The sequence below is a fragment of the Neocloeon triangulifer genome, unplaced genomic scaffold (genome assembly GCF_031216515.1).
Source record: "Neocloeon triangulifer isolate White Clay Creek 2 clone unplaced genomic scaffold, ASM3121651v1 ptg000014l, whole genome shotgun sequence".
In the NCBI taxonomy this organism is placed as follows: Eukaryota; Metazoa; Arthropoda; class Insecta; order Ephemeroptera; family Baetidae; genus Neocloeon; species Neocloeon triangulifer.
The window spans coordinates 30161109-30178371 of NW_026775556.1; positions in this window are offsets into that span (position 1 = coordinate 30161109).

A 17263-nucleotide genomic window follows, 5' to 3' on the forward strand; every position below is an offset into this window, starting at 1 on the left:
TACCAAAAAATATAAGACTTGGAATTCATTGTAAAAAATGTGAAAACGTAGGGTCTTCATAAGTGTCACTGAGACCTTTTCAGAAAGTCAAAAAAAATATTTATAAGTACCAAGTACCTCATATTTTGAATTTTTAATTCTAAGTCCGATCATAAAAATCGACATATATCGTCAGGTACCAATAAATATACGACTTGGAATTCATTGAAAAAAATGTGAATACGTAGGGTCTTCATAAATGTCACTGAGACCTTTTCAGAAAGTCAAAAAAAATATTTATAAGTACCAAGTACCTCATATTTTGAATTTTTAATTCTAAGTCCGATCATAAAAATCGACATATATCGTCAGGTACTAATAAACATACGACTTTGAATTCATTGAAAAAAATGTGAAAACGTAGGGTCTTCATTAGTGTCACTGAGACCTTTTCAGAAAGTCAAAAAAAATATTTATAAGTATAAGTACCTCATATTTTGAATTTTTAATTCTAAGTCCGATCATAAAAATCGACATATATCGTCAGGTACCAATAAATATACGACTTGGAATTCATTGAAAAAAATGTGAAAACGTAGGGTCTTCATAAGTGTCACTGAGACCTTTTCAGAAAGTCAAAAAAAATATTTATAAGTATAAGTACCTCATATTTTGAATTTTTAATTCTTAGTCCGATCATAAAAATCGACATATATCGTCAGGTACCAATAAATATACGACTTGGAATTCATTGAAAAAAATGTGAAAACGTAGGGTCTTCATAAGTGTCACTGAGACCTTTTCAGAAAGTCAAAAAAAATATTTATAAGTATAAGTACCTCATATTTTGAATTTTTAATTCTAAGTCCGATCATAAAAATCGACATATATCGTCAGGTACCAATAAATATACGACTTGGAATTCATTGAAAAAAATGTGAAAACGTAGGGTCTTCATAAGTGTCACTGAGACCTTTTCAGAAAGTCAAAAAAAATATTTATAAGTACCAAGTACCTCATATTTTGAATTTTTAATTCTAAGTCCGATCATAAAAATCGACATATATCGTCAGGTACCAAAAAATATAAGACTTGGAATTCATTGTAAAAAATGTGAAAACGTAGGGTCTTCATAAGTGTCACTGAGACCTTTTCAGAAAGTCAAAAAAAATATTTATAAGTACCAAGTACCTCATATTTTGAATTTTTAATTCTAAGTCCGATCATAAAAATCGACATATATCGTCAGGTACCAATAAATATACGACTTGGAATTCATTGAAAAAAATGTGAATACGTAGGGTCTTCATAAATGTCACTGAGACCTTTTCAGAAAGTCAAAAAAAATATTTATAAGTACCAAGTACCTCATATTTTGAATTTTTAATTCTAAGTCCGATCATAAAAATCGACATATATCGTCAGGTACTAATAAACATACGACTTTGAATTCATTGAAAAAAATGTGAAAACGTAGGGTCTTCATTAGTGTCACTGAGACCTTTTCAGAAAGTCAAAAAAAATATTTATAAGTATAAGTACCTCATATTTTGAATTTTTAATTCTAAGTCCGATCATAAAAATCGACATATATCGTCAGGTACCAATAAATATACGACTTGGAATTCATTGAAAAAAATGTGAAAACGTAGGGTCTTCATAAGTGTCACTGAGACCTTTTCAGAAAGTCAAAAAAAATATTTATAAGTATAAGTACCTCATATTTTGAATTTTTAATTCTTAGTCCGATCATAAAAATCGACATATATCGTCAGGTACCAAAAAATATACGACTTGGAATTCATTGTAAAAAATGTGAAAACGTAGGGTCTTCATAAGTGTCACTGAGACCTTTTCAGAAAGTCAAAAAAAATATTTATAAGTACCAAGTACCTCATATTTTGAATTTTTAATTCTAAGTCCGATCATAAAAATCGACATATATCGTCAGGTACCAATAAATATACGACTTGGAATTCATTGAAAAAAATGTGAAAACGTAGGGTCTTCATAAGTGTCACTGAGACCTTTTCAGAAAGTCAAAAAAAATATTTATAAGTACCAAGTACCTCATATTTTGAATTTTTAATTCTAAGTCCGATCATAAAAATCGACATATATCGTCAGGTACCAAAAAATATAAGACTTGGAATTCATTGTAAAAAATGTGAAAACGTAGGGTCTTCATAAATGTCACTGAGACCTTTTCAGAAAGTCAAAAAAAATATTTATAAGTATAAGTACCTCATATTTTGAATTTTTAATTCTAAGTCCGATCATAAAAATCGACATATATCGTCAGGTACCAAAAAATATAAGACTTGGAATTCATTGTAAAAAATGTGAAAACGTAGGGTCTTCATAAGTGTCACTGAGACCTTTTCAGAAAGTCAAAAAAAATATTTATAAGTACCAAGTACCTCATATTTTGAATTTTTAATTCTAAGTCCGATCATAAAAATCGACATATATCGTCAGGTACCAATAAATATAAGACTTGGAATTCATTGTAAAAAATGTGAAAACGTAGGGTCTTCATAAGTGTCACTGAGACCTTTTCAGAAAGTCAAAAAAAATATTTATAAGTACCAAGTACCTCATATTTTGAATTTTTAATTCTAAGTCCGATCATAAAAATCGACATATATCGTCAGGTACCAATAAATATACGACTTGGAATTCATTGAAAAAAATGTGAATACGTAGGGTCTTCATAAATGTCACTGAGACCTTTTCAGAAAGTCAAAAAAAATATTTATAAGTACCAAGTACCTCATATTTTGAATTTTTAATTCTAAGTCCGATCATAAAAATCGACATATATCGTCAGGTACTAATAAACATACGACTTTGAATTCATTGAAAAAAATGTGAAAACGTAGGGTCTTCATTAGTGTCACTGAGACCTTTTCAGAAAGTCAAAAAAAATATTTATAAGTATAAGTACCTCATATTTTGAATTTTTAATTCTAAGTCCGATCATAAAAATCGACATATATCGTCAGGTACCAATAAATATACGACTTGGAATTCATTGAAAAAAATGTGAAAACGTAGGGTCTTCATAAGTGTCACTGAGACCTTTTCAGAAAGTCAAAAAAAATATTTATAAGTATAAGTACCTCATATTTTGAATTTTTAATTCTTAGTCCGATCATAAAAATCGACATATATCGTCAGGTACCAATAAATATACGACTTGGAATTCATTGAAAAAAATGTGAAAACGTAGGGTCTTCATAAGTGTCACTGAGACCTTTTCAGAAAGTCAAAAAAAATATTTATAAGTATAAGTACCTCATATTTTGAATTTTTAATTCTAAGTCCGATCATAAAAATCGACATATATCGTCAGGTACCAAAAAATATAAGACTTGGAATTCATTGTAAAAAATGTGAAAACGTAGGGTCTTCATAAGTGTCACTGAGACCTTTTCAGAAAGTCAAAAAAAATATTTATAAGTACCAAGTACCTCATATTTTGAATTTTTAATTCTAAGTCCGATCATAAAAATCGACATATATCGTCAGGTACCAATAAATATACGTCTTGGAATTCATTGAAAAAAATGTGAAAACGTAGGGTCTTCATAAGTGTCACTGAGACCTTTTCAGAAAGTCAAAAAAAATATTTATAAGTACCAAGTACCTCATATTTTGAATTTTTAATTCTAAGTCCGATCATAAAAATCGACATATATCGTCAGGTACCAAAAAATATAAGACTTGGAATTCATTGTAAAAAATGTGAAAACGTAGGGTCTTCATAAATGTCACTGAGACCTTTTCAGAAAGTCAAAAAAAATATTTATAAGTACCAAGTACCTCATATTTTGAATTTTTAATTCTAAGTCCGATCATAAAAATCGACATATATCGTCAGGTACCAAAAAATATACGACTTGGAATTCATTGTAAAAAATGTGAAAACGTAGGGTCTTCATAAGTGTCACTGAGACCTTTTCAGAAAGTCAAAAAAAATATTTATAAGTACCAAGTACCTCATATTTTGAATTTTTAATTCTAAGTCCGATCATAAAAATCGACATATATCGTCAGGTACCAATAAATATACGACTTGGAATTCATTGAAAAAAATGTGAAAACGTAGGGTCTTCATAAGTGTCACTGAGACCTTTTCAGAAAGTCAAAAAAAATATTTATAAGTACCAAGTACCTCATATTTTGAATTTTTAATTCTAAGTCCGATCATAAAAATCGACATATATCGTCAGGTACCAAAAAATATAAGACTTGGAATTCATTGTAAAAAATGTGAAAACGTAGGGTCTTCATAAATGTCACTGAGACCTTTTCAGAAAGTCAAAAAAAATATTTATAAGTATAAGTACCTCATATTTTGAATTTTTAATTCTAAGTCCGATCATAAAAATCGACATATATCGTCAGGTACCAAAAAATATAAGACTTGGAATTCATTGTAAAAAATGTGAAAACGTAGGGTCTTCATAAGTGTCACTGAGACCTTTTCAGAAAGTCAAAAAAAATATTTATAAGTACCAAGTACCTCATATTTTGAATTTTTAATTCTAAGTCCGATCATAAAAATCGACATATATCGTCAGGTACCAATAAATATAAGACTTGGAATTCATTGTAAAAAATGTGAAAACGTAGGGTCTTCATAAGTGTCACTGAGACCTTTTCAGAAAGTCAAAAAAAATATTTATAAGTACCAAGTACCTCATATTTTGAATTTTTAATTCTAAGTCCGATCATAAAAATCGACATATATCGTCAGGTACCAATAAATATACGACTTGGAATTCATTGAAAAAAATGTGAATACGTAGGGTCTTCATAAATGTCACTGAGACCTTTTCAGAAAGTCAAAAAAAATATTTATAAGTACCAAGTACCTCATATTTTGAATTTTTAATTCTAAGTCCGATCATAAAAATCGACATATATCGTCAGGTACTAATAAACATACGACTTTGAATTCATTGAAAAAAATGTGAAAACGTAGGGTCTTCATTAGTGTCACTGAGACCTTTTCAGAAAGTCAAAAAAAATATTTATAAGTATAAGTACCTCATATTTTGAATTTTTAATTCTAAGTCCGATCATAAAAATCGACATATATCGTCAGGTACCAATAAATATACGACTTGGAATTCATTGAAAAAAATGTGAAAACGTAGGGTCTTCATAAGTGTCACTGAGACCTTTTCAGAAAGTCAAAAAAAATATTTATAAGTATAAGTACCTCATATTTTGAATTTTTAATTCTTAGTCCGATCATAAAAATCGACATATATCGTCAGGTACCAATAAATATACGACTTGGAATTCATTGAAAAAAATGTGAAAACGTAGGGTCTTCATAAGTGTCACTGAGACCTTTTCAGAAAGTCAAAAAAAATATTTATAAGTATAAGTACCTCATATTTTGAATTTTTAATTCTAAGTCCGATCATAAAAATCGACATATATCGTCAGGTACCAAAAAATATAAGACTTGGAATTCATTGTAAAAAATGTGAAAACGTAGGGTCTTCATAAGTGTCACTGAGACCTTTTCAGAAAGTCAAAAAAAATATTTATAAGTACCAAGTACCTCATATTTTGAATTTTTAATTCTAAGTCCGATCATAAAAATCGACATATATCGTCAGGTACCAATAAATATACGTCTTGGAATTCATTGAAAAAAATGTGAAAACGTAGGGTCTTCATAAGTGTCACTGAGACCTTTTCAGAAAGTCAAAAAAAATATTTATAAGTACCAAGTACCTCATATTTTGAATTTTTAATTCTAAGTCCGATCATAAAAATCGACATATATCGTCAGGTACCAAAAAATATAAGACTTGGAATTCATTGTAAAAAATGTGAAAACGTAGGGTCTTCATAAATGTCACTGAGACCTTTTCAGAAAGTCAAAAAAAATATTTATAAGTACCAAGTACCTCATATTTTGAATTTTTAATTCTAAGTCCGATCATAAAAATCGACATATATCGTCAGGTACCAAAAAATATACGACTTGGAATTCATTGTAAAAAATGTGAAAACGTAGGGTCTTCATAAGTGTCACTGAGACCTTTTCAGAAAGTCAAAAAAAATATTTATAAGTACCAAGTACCTCATATTTTGAATTTTTAATTCTAAGTCCGATCATAAAAATCGACATATATCGTCAGGTACCAATAAATATACGACTTGGAATTCATTGAAAAAAATGTGAAAACGTAGGGTCTTCATAAGTGTCACTGAGACCTTTTCAGAAAGTCAAAAAAAATATTTATAAGTACCAAGTACCTCATATTTTGAATTTTTAATTCTAAGTCCGATCATAAAAATCGACATATATCGTCAGGTACCAAAAAATATAAGACTTGGAATTCATTGTAAAAAATGTGAAAACGTAGGGTCTTCATAAATGTCACTGAGACCTTTTCAGAAAGTCAAAAAAAATATTTATAAGTATAAGTACCTCATATTTTGAATTTTTAATTCTAAGTCCGATCATAAAAATCGACATATATCGTCAGGTACCAAAAAATATAAGACTTGGAATTCATTGTAAAAAATGTGAAAACGTAGGGTCTTCATAAGTGTCACTGAGACCTTTTCAGAAAGTCAAAAAAAATATTTATAAGTACCAAGTACCTCATATTTTGAATTTTTAATTCTAAGTCCGATCATAAAAATCGACATATATCGTCAGGTACCAATAAATATACGACTTGGAATTCATTGAAAAAAATGTGAAAACGTAGGGTCTTCATAAGTGTCACTGAGACCTTTTCAGAAAGTCAAAAAAAATATTTATAAGTATAAGTACCTCATATTTTGAATTTTTAATTCTAAGTCCGATCATAAAAATCGACATATATCGTCAGGTACCAAAAAATATAAGACTTGGAATTCATTGTAAAAAATGTGAAAACGTAGGGTCTTCATAAGTGTCACTGAGACCTTTTCAGAAAGTCAAAAAAAATATTTATAAGTACCAAGTACCTCATATTTTGAATTTTTAATTCTAAGTCCGATCATAAAAATCGACATATATCGTCAGGTACCAATAAATATACGACTTGGAATTCATTGAAAAAAATGTGAAAACGTAGGGTCTTCATAAGTGTCACTGAGACCTTTTCAGAAAGTCAAAAAAAATATTTATAAGTACCAAGTACCTCATATTTTGAATTTTTAATTCTAAGTCCGATCATAAAAATCGACATATATCGTCAGGTACCAAAAAATATAAGACTTGGAATTCATTGTAAAAAATGTGAAAACGTAGGGTCTTCATAAGTGTCACTGAGACCTTTTCAGAAAGTCAAAAAAAATATTTATAAGTACCAAGTACCTCATATTTTGAATTTTTAATTCTAAGTCCGATCATAAAAATCGACATATATCGTCAGGTACCAATAAATATACGACTTGGAATTCATTGAAAAAAATGTGAATACGTTGGGTCTTCATAAATGTCACTGAGACCTTTTCAGAAAGTCAAAAAAAATATTTATAAGTACCAAGTACCTCATATTTTGAATTTTTAATTCTAAGTCCGATCATAAAAATCGACATATATCGTCAGGTACCAATAAATATACGACTTGGAATTCATTGAAAAAAATGTGAAAACGTAGGGTCTTCATAAGTGTCACTGAGACCTTTTCAGAAAGTCAAAAAAAATATTTATAAGTATAAGTACCTCATATTTTGAATTTTTAATTCTTAGTCCGATCATAAAAATCGACATATATCGTCAGGTACCAATAAATATACGACTTGGAATTCATTGAAAAAAATGTGAAAACGTAGGGTCTTCATAAGTGTCACTGAGACCTTTTCAGAAAGTCAAAAAAAATATTTATAAGTATAAGTACCTCATATTTTGAATTTTTAATTCTAAGTCCGATCATAAAAATCGACATATATCGTCAGGTACCAATAAATATACGACTTGGAATTCATTGAAAAAAATGTGAAAACGTAGGGTCTTCATAAGTGTCACTGAGACCTTTTCAGAAAGTCAAAAAAAATATTTATAAGTACCAAGTACCTCATATTTTGAATTTTTAATTCTAAGTCCGATCATAAAAATCGACATATATCGTCAGGTACCAAAAAATATAAGACTTGGAATTCATTGTAAAAAATGTGAAAACGTAGGGTCTTCATAAGTGTCACTGAGACCTTTTCAGAAAGTCAAAAAAAATATTTATAAGTACCAAGTACCTCATATTTTGAATTTTTAATTCTAAGTCCGATCATAAAAATCGACATATATCGTCAGGTACCAATAAATATACGACTTGGAATTCATTGAAAAAAATGTGAATACGTAGGGTCTTCATAAATGTCACTGAGACCTTTTCAGAAAGTCAAAAAAAATATTTATAAGTACCAAGTACCTCATATTTTGAATTTTTAATTCTAAGTCCGATCATAAAAATCGACATATATCGTCAGGTACTAATAAACATACGACTTTGAATTCATTGAAAAAAATGTGAAAACGTAGGGTCTTCATTAGTGTCACTGAGACCTTTTCAGAAAGTCAAAAAAAATATTTATAAGTATAAGTACCTCATATTTTGAATTTTTAATTCTAAGTCCGATCATAAAAATCGACATATATCGTCAGGTACCAATAAATATACGACTTGGAATTCATTGAAAAAAATGTGAAAACGTAGGGTCTTCATAAGTGTCACTGAGACCTTTTCAGAAAGTCAAAAAAAATATTTATAAGTATAAGTACCTCATATTTTGAATTTTTAATTCTTAGTCCGATCATAAAAATCGACATATATCGTCAGGTACCAAAAAATATACGACTTGGAATTCATTGTAAAAAATGTGAAAACGTAGGGTCTTCATAAGTGTCACTGAGACCTTTTCAGAAAGTCAAAAAAAATATTTATAAGTACCAAGTACCTCATATTTTGAATTTTTAATTCTAAGTCCGATCATAAAAATCGACATATATCGTCAGGTACCAATAAATATACGACTTGGAATTCATTGAAAAAAATGTGAAAACGTAGGGTCTTCATAAGTGTCACTGAGACCTTTTCAGAAAGTCAAAAAAAATATTTATAAGTACCAAGTACCTCATATTTTGAATTTTTAATTCTAAGTCCGATCATAAAAATCGACATATATCGTCAGGTACCAAAAAATATAAGACTTGGAATTCATTGTAAAAAATGTGAAAACGTAGGGTCTTCATAAATGTCACTGAGACCTTTTCAGAAAGTCAAAAAAAATATTTATAAGTATAAGTACCTCATATTTTGAATTTTTAATTCTAAGTCCGATCATAAAAATCGACATATATCGTCAGGTACCAAAAAATATAAGACTTGGAATTCATTGTAAAAAATGTGAAAACGTAGGGTCTTCATAAGTGTCACTGAGACCTTTTCAGAAAGTCAAAAAAAATATTTATAAGTACCAAGTACCTCATATTTTGAATTTTTAATTCTAAGTCCGATCATAAAAATCGACATATATCGTCAGGTACCAATAAATATAAGACTTGGAATTCATTGTAAAAAATGTGAAAACGTAGGGTCTTCATAAGTGTCACTGAGACCTTTTCAGAAAGTCAAAAAAAATATTTATAAGTACCAAGTACCTCATATTTTGAATTTTTAATTCTAAGTCCGATCATAAAAATCGACATATATCGTCAGGTACCAATAAATATACGACTTGGAATTCATTGAAAAAAATGTGAATACGTAGGGTCTTCATAAATGTCACTGAGACCTTTTCAGAAAGTCAAAAAAAATATTTATAAGTACCAAGTACCTCATATTTTGAATTTTTAATTCTAAGTCCGATCATAAAAATCGACATATATCGTCAGGTACTAATAAACATACGACTTTGAATTCATTGAAAAAAATGTGAAAACGTAGGGTCTTCATTAGTGTCACTGAGACCTTTTCAGAAAGTCAAAAAAAATATTTATAAGTATAAGTACCTCATATTTTGAATTTTTAATTCTAAGTCCGATCATAAAAATCGACATATATCGTCAGGTACCAATAAATATACGACTTGGAATTCATTGAAAAAAATGTGAAAACGTAGGGTCTTCATAAGTGTCACTGAGACCTTTTCAGAAAGTCAAAAAAAATATTTATAAGTATAAGTACCTCATATTTTGAATTTTTAATTCTTAGTCCGATCATAAAAATCGACATATATCGTCAGGTACCAATAAATATACGACTTGGAATTCATTGAAAAAAATGTGAAAACGTAGGGTCTTCATAAGTGTCACTGAGACCTTTTCAGAAAGTCAAAAAAAATATTTATAAGTATAAGTACCTCATATTTTGAATTTTTAATTCTAAGTCCGATCATAAAAATCGACATATATCGTCAGGTACCAAAAAATATAAGACTTGGAATTCATTGTAAAAAATGTGAAAACGTAGGGTCTTCATAAGTGTCACTGAGACCTTTTCAGAAAGTCAAAAAAAATATTTATAAGTACCAAGTACCTCATATTTTGAATTTTTAATTCTAAGTCCGATCATAAAAATCGACATATATCGTCAGGTACCAATAAATATACGTCTTGGAATTCATTGAAAAAAATGTGAAAACGTAGGGTCTTCATAAGTGTCACTGAGACCTTTTCAGAAAGTCAAAAAAAATATTTATAAGTACCAAGTACCTCATATTTTGAATTTTTAATTCTAAGTCCGATCATAAAAATCGACATATATCGTCAGGTACCAAAAAATATAAGACTTGGAATTCATTGTAAAAAATGTGAAAACGTAGGGTCTTCATAAATGTCACTGAGACCTTTTCAGAAAGTCAAAAAAAATATTTATAAGTACCAAGTACCTCATATTTTGAATTTTTAATTCTAAGTCCGATCATAAAAATCGACATATATCGTCAGGTACCAAAAAATATACGACTTGGAATTCATTGTAAAAAATGTGAAAACGTAGGGTCTTCATAAGTGTCACTGAGACCTTTTCAGAAAGTCAAAAAAAATATTTATAAGTACCAAGTACCTCATATTTTGAATTTTTAATTCTAAGTCCGATCATAAAAATCGACATATATCGTCAGGTACCAATAAATATACGACTTGGAATTCATTGAAAAAAATGTGAAAACGTAGGGTCTTCATAAGTGTCACTGAGACCTTTTCAGAAAGTCAAAAAAAATATTTATAAGTACCAAGTACCTCATATTTTGAATTTTTAATTCTAAGTCCGATCATAAAAATCGACATATATCGTCAGGTACCAAAAAATATAAGACTTGGAATTCATTGTAAAAAATGTGAAAACGTAGGGTCTTCATAAATGTCACTGAGACCTTTTCAGAAAGTCAAAAAAAATATTTATAAGTATAAGTACCTCATATTTTGAATTTTTAATTCTAAGTCCGATCATAAAAATCGACATATATCGTCAGGTACCAAAAAATATAAGACTTGGAATTCATTGTAAAAAATGTGAAAACGTAGGGTCTTCATAAGTGTCACTGAGACCTTTTCAGAAAGTCAAAAAAAATATTTATAAGTACCAAGTACCTCATATTTTGAATTTTTAATTCTAAGTCCGATCATAAAAATCGACATATATCGTCAGGTACCAATAAATATACGACTTGGAATTCATTGAAAAAAATGTGAAAACGTAGGGTCTTCATAAGTGTCACTGAGACCTTTTCAGAAAGTCAAAAAAAATATTTATAAGTATAAGTACCTCATATTTTGAATTTTTAATTCTAAGTCCGATCATAAAAATCGACATATATCGTCAGGTACCAAAAAATATAAGACTTGGAATTCATTGTAAAAAATGTGAAAACGTAGGGTCTTCATAAGTGTCACTGAGACCTTTTCAGAAAGTCAAAAAAAATATTTATAAGTACCAAGTACCTCATATTTTGAATTTTTAATTCTAAGTCCGATCATAAAAATCGACATATATCGTCAGGTACCAATAAATATACGACTTGGAATTCATTGAAAAAAATGTGAAAACGTAGGGTCTTCATAAGTGTCACTGAGACCTTTTCAGAAAGTCAAAAAAAATATTTATAAGTATAAGTACCTCATATTTTGAATTTTTAATTCTTAGTCCGATCATAAAAATCGACATATATCGTCAGGTACCAATAAATATACGACTTGGAATTCATTGAAAAAAATGTGAAAACGTAGGGTCTTCATAAGTGTCACTGAGACCTTTTCAGAAAGTCAAAAAAAATATTTATAAGTATAAGTACCTCATATTTTGAATTTTTAATTCTAAGTCCGATCATAAAAATCGACATATATCGTCAGGTACCAAAAAATATAAGACTTGGAATTCATTGTAAAAAATGTGAAAACGTAGGGTCTTCATAAGTGTCACTGAGACCTTTTCAGAAAGTCAAAAAAAATATTTATAAGTACCAAGTACCTCATATTTTGAATTTTTAATTCTAAGTCCGATCATAAAAATCGACATATATCGTCAGGTACCAATAAATATACGTCTTGGAATTCATTGAAAAAAATGTGAAAACGTAGGGTCTTCATAAGTGTCACTGAGACCTTTTCAGAAAGTCAAAAAAAATATTTATAAGTACCAAGTACCTCATATTTTGAATTTTTAATTCTAAGTCCGATCATAAAAATCGACATATATCGTCAGGTACCAAAAAATATAAGACTTGGAATTCATTGTAAAAAATGTGAAAACGTAGGGTCTTCATAAATGTCACTGAGACCTTTTCAGAAAGTCAAAAAAAATATTTATAAGTACCAAGTACCTCATATTTTGAATTTTTAATTCTAAGTCCGATCATAAAAATCGACATATATCGTCAGGTACCAAAAAATATACGACTTGGAATTCATTGTAAAAAATGTGAAAACGTAGGGTCTTCATAAGTGTCACTGAGACCTTTTCAGAAAGTCAAAAAAAATATTTATAAGTACCAAGTACCTCATATTTTGAATTTTTAATTCTAAGTCCGATCATAAAAATCGACATATATCGTCAGGTACCAATAAATATACGACTTGGAATTCATTGAAAAAAATGTGAAAACGTAGGGTCTTCATAAGTGTCACTGAGACCTTTTCAGAAAGTCAAAAAAAATATTTATAAGTACCAAGTACCTCATATTTTGAATTTTTAATTCTAAGTCCGATCATAAAAATCGACATATATCGTCAGGTACCAATAAACATACGACTTGGAATTCATTGAAAAAAATGTGAAAACGTAGGGTCTTCATAAGTGTCACTGAGACCTTTTCAGAAAGTCAAAAAAAATATTTATAAGTATAAGTACCTCATATTTTGAATTTTTAATTCTAAGTCCGATCATAAAAATCGACATATATCGTCAGGTACCAATAAATATACGACTTGGAATTCATTGAAAAAAATGTGAAAACGTAGGGTCTTCATAAGTGTCACTGAGACCTTTTCAGAAAGTCAAAAAAAATATTTATAAGTATAAGTACCTCATATTTTGAATTTTTAATTCTAAGTCCGATCATAAAAATCGACATATATCGTCAGGTACCAAAAAATATAAGACTTGGAATTCATTGTAAAAAATGTGAAAACGTAGGGTCTTCATAAGTGTCACTGAGACCTTTTCAGAAAGTCAAAAAAAATATTTATAAGTACCAAGTACCTCATATTTTGAATTTTTAATTCTAAGTCCGATCATAAAAATCGACATATATCGTCAGGTACCAATAAATATACGACTTGGAATTCATTGAAAAAAATGTGAAAACGTAGGGTCTTCATAAGTGTCACTGAGACCTTTTCAGAAAGTCAAAAAAAATATTTATAAGTATAAGTACCTCATATTTTGAATTTTTAATTCTTAGTCCGATCATAAAAATCGACATATATCGTCAGGTACCAATAAATATACGACTTGGAATTCATTGAAAAAAATGTGAAAACGTAGGGTCTTCATAAGTGTCACTGAGACCTTTTCAGAAAGTCAAAAAAAATATTTATAAGTATAAGTACCTCATATTTTGAATTTTTAATTCTTAGTCCGATCATAAAAATCGACATATATCGTCAGGTACCAATAAATATACGACTTGGAATTCATTGAAAAAAATGTGAAAACGTAGGGTCTTCATAAGTGTCACTGAGACCTTTTCAGAAAGTCAAAAAAAATATTTATAAGTATAAGTACCTCATATTTTGAATTTTTAATTCTAAGTCCGATCATAAAAATCGACATATATCGTCAGGTACCAAAAAATATAAGACTTGGAATTCATTGTAAAAAATGTGAAAACGTAGGGTCTTCATAAGTGTCACTGAGACCTTTTCAGAAAGTCAAAAAAAATATTTATAAGTACCAAGTACCTCATATTTTGAATTTTTAATTCTAAGTCCGATCATAAAAATCGACATATATCGTCAGGTACCAATAAATATACGTCTTGGAATTCATTGAAAAAAATGTGAAAACGTAGGGTCTTCATAAGTGTCACTGAGACCTTTTCAGAAAGTCAAAAAAAATATTTATAAGTACCAAGTACCTCATATTTTGAATTTTTAATTCTAAGTCCGATCATAAAAATCGACATATATCGTCAGGTACCAAAAAATATAAGACTTGGAATTCATTGTAAAAAATGTGAAAACGTAGGGTCTTCATAAATGTCACTGAGACCTTTTCAGAAAGTCAAAAAAAATATTTATAAGTACCAAGTACCTCATATTTTGAATTTTTAATTCTAAGTCCGATCATAAAAATCGACATATATCGTCAGGTACCAAAAAATATACGACTTGGAATTCATTGTAAAAAATGTGAAAACGTAGGGTCTTCATAAGTGTCACTGAGACCTTTTCAGAAAGTCAAAAAAAATATTTATAAGTACCAAGTACCTCATATTTTGAATTTTTAATTCTAAGTCCGATCATAAAAATCGACATATATCGTCAGGTACCAATAAATATACGACTTGGAATTCATTGAAAAAAATGTGAAAACGTAGGGTCTTCATAAGTGTCACTGAGACCTTTTCAGAAAGTCAAAAAAAATATTTATAAGTACCAAGTACCTCATATTTTGAATTTTTAATTCTAAGTCCGATCATAAAAATCGACATATATCGTCAGGTACCAAAAAATATAAGACTTGGAATTCATTGTAAAAAATGTGAAAACGTAGGGTCTTCATAAATGTCACTGAGACCTTTTCAGAAAGTCAAAAAAAATATTTATAAGTATAAGTACCTCATATTTTGAATTTTTAATTCTAAGTCCGATCATAAAAATCGACATATATCGTCAGGTACCAAAAAATATAAGACTTGGAATTCATTGTAAAAAATGTGAAAACGTAGGGTCTTCATAAGTGTCACTGAGACCTTTTCAGAAAGTCAAAAAAAATATTTATAAGTACCAAGTACCTCATATTTTGAATTTTTAATTCTAAGTCCGATCATAAAAATCGACATATATCGTCAGGTACCAATAAATATACGACTTGGAATTCATTGAAAAAAATGTGAAAACGTAGGGTCTTCATAAGTGTCACTGAGACCTTTTCAGAAAGTCAAAAAAAATATTTATAAGTATAAGTACCTCATATTTTGAATTTTTAATTCTAAGTCCGATCATAAAAATCGACATATATCGTCAGGTACCAAAAAATATAAGACTTGGAATTCATTGTAAAAAATGTGAAAACGTAGGGTCTTCATAAGTGTCACTGAGACCTTTTCAGAAAGTCAAAAAAAATATTTATAAGTACCAAGTACCTCATATTTTGAATTTTTAATTCTAAGTCCGATCATAAAAATCGACATATATCGTCAGGTACCAAAAAATATAAGACTTGGAATTCATTGTAAAAAATGTGAAAACGTAGGGTCTTCATAAATGTCACTGAGACCTTTTCAGAAAGTCAAAAAAAATATTTATAAGTATAAGTACCTCATATTTTGAATTTTTAATTCTAAGTCCGATCATAAAAATCGACATATATCGTCAGGTACCAAAAAATATAAGACTTGGAATTCATTGTAAAAAATGTGAAAACGTAGGGTCTTCATAAATGTCACTGAGACCTTTTCAGAAAGTCAAAAAAAATATTTATAAGTATAAGTACCTCATATTTTGAATTTTTAATTCTAAGTCCGATCATAAAAATCGACATATATCGTCAGGTACCAAAAAATATAAGACTTGGAATTCATTGTAAAAAATGTGAAAACGTAGGGTCTTCATAAGTGTCACTGAGACCTTTTCAGAAAGTCAAAAAAAATATTTATAAGTACCAAGTACCTCATATTTTGAATTTTTAATTCTAAGTCCGATCATAAAAATCGACATATATCGTCAGGTACCAATAAATATACGACTTGGAATTCATTGAAAAAAATGTGAAAACGTAGGGTCTTCATAAGTGTCACTGAGACCTTTTCAGAAAGTCAAAAAAAATATTTATAAGTATAAGTACCTCATATTTTGAATTTTTAATTCTAAGTCCGATCATAAAAATCGACATATATCGTCAGGTACCAAAAAATATAAGACTTGGAATTCATTGTAAAAAATGTGAAAACGTAGGGTCTTCATAAGTGTCACTGAGACCTTTTCAGAAAGTCAAAAAAAATATTTATAAGTACCAAGTACCTCATATTTTGAATTTTTAATTCTAAGTCCGATCATAAAAATCGACATATATCGTCAGGTACCAATAAATATACGTCTTGGAATTCATTGAAAAAAATGTGAAAACGTAGGGTCTTCATAAGTGTCACTGAGACCTTTTCAGAAAGTCAAAAAAAATATTTATAAGTACCAAGTACCTCATATTTTGAATTTTTAATTCTAAGTCCGATCATAAAAATCGACATATATCGTCAGGTACCAAAAAATATAAGACTTGGAATTCATTGTAAAAAATGTGAAAACGTAGGGTCTTCATAAATGTCACTGAGACCTTTTCAGAAAGTCAAAAAAAATATTTATAAGTACCAAGTACCTCATATTTTGAATTTTTAATTCTAAGTCCGATCATAAAAATCGACATATATCGTCAGGTACCAAAAAATATACGACTTGGAATTCATTGTAAAAAATGTGAAAACGTAGGGTCTTCATAAGTGTCACTGAGACCTTTTCAGAAAGTCAAAAAAAATATTTATAAGTACCAAGTACCTCATATTTTGAATTTTTAATTCTAAGTCCGATCATAAAAATCGACATATATCGTCAGGTACCAATAAATATACGACTTGGAATTCATTGAAAAAAATGTGAAAACGTAGG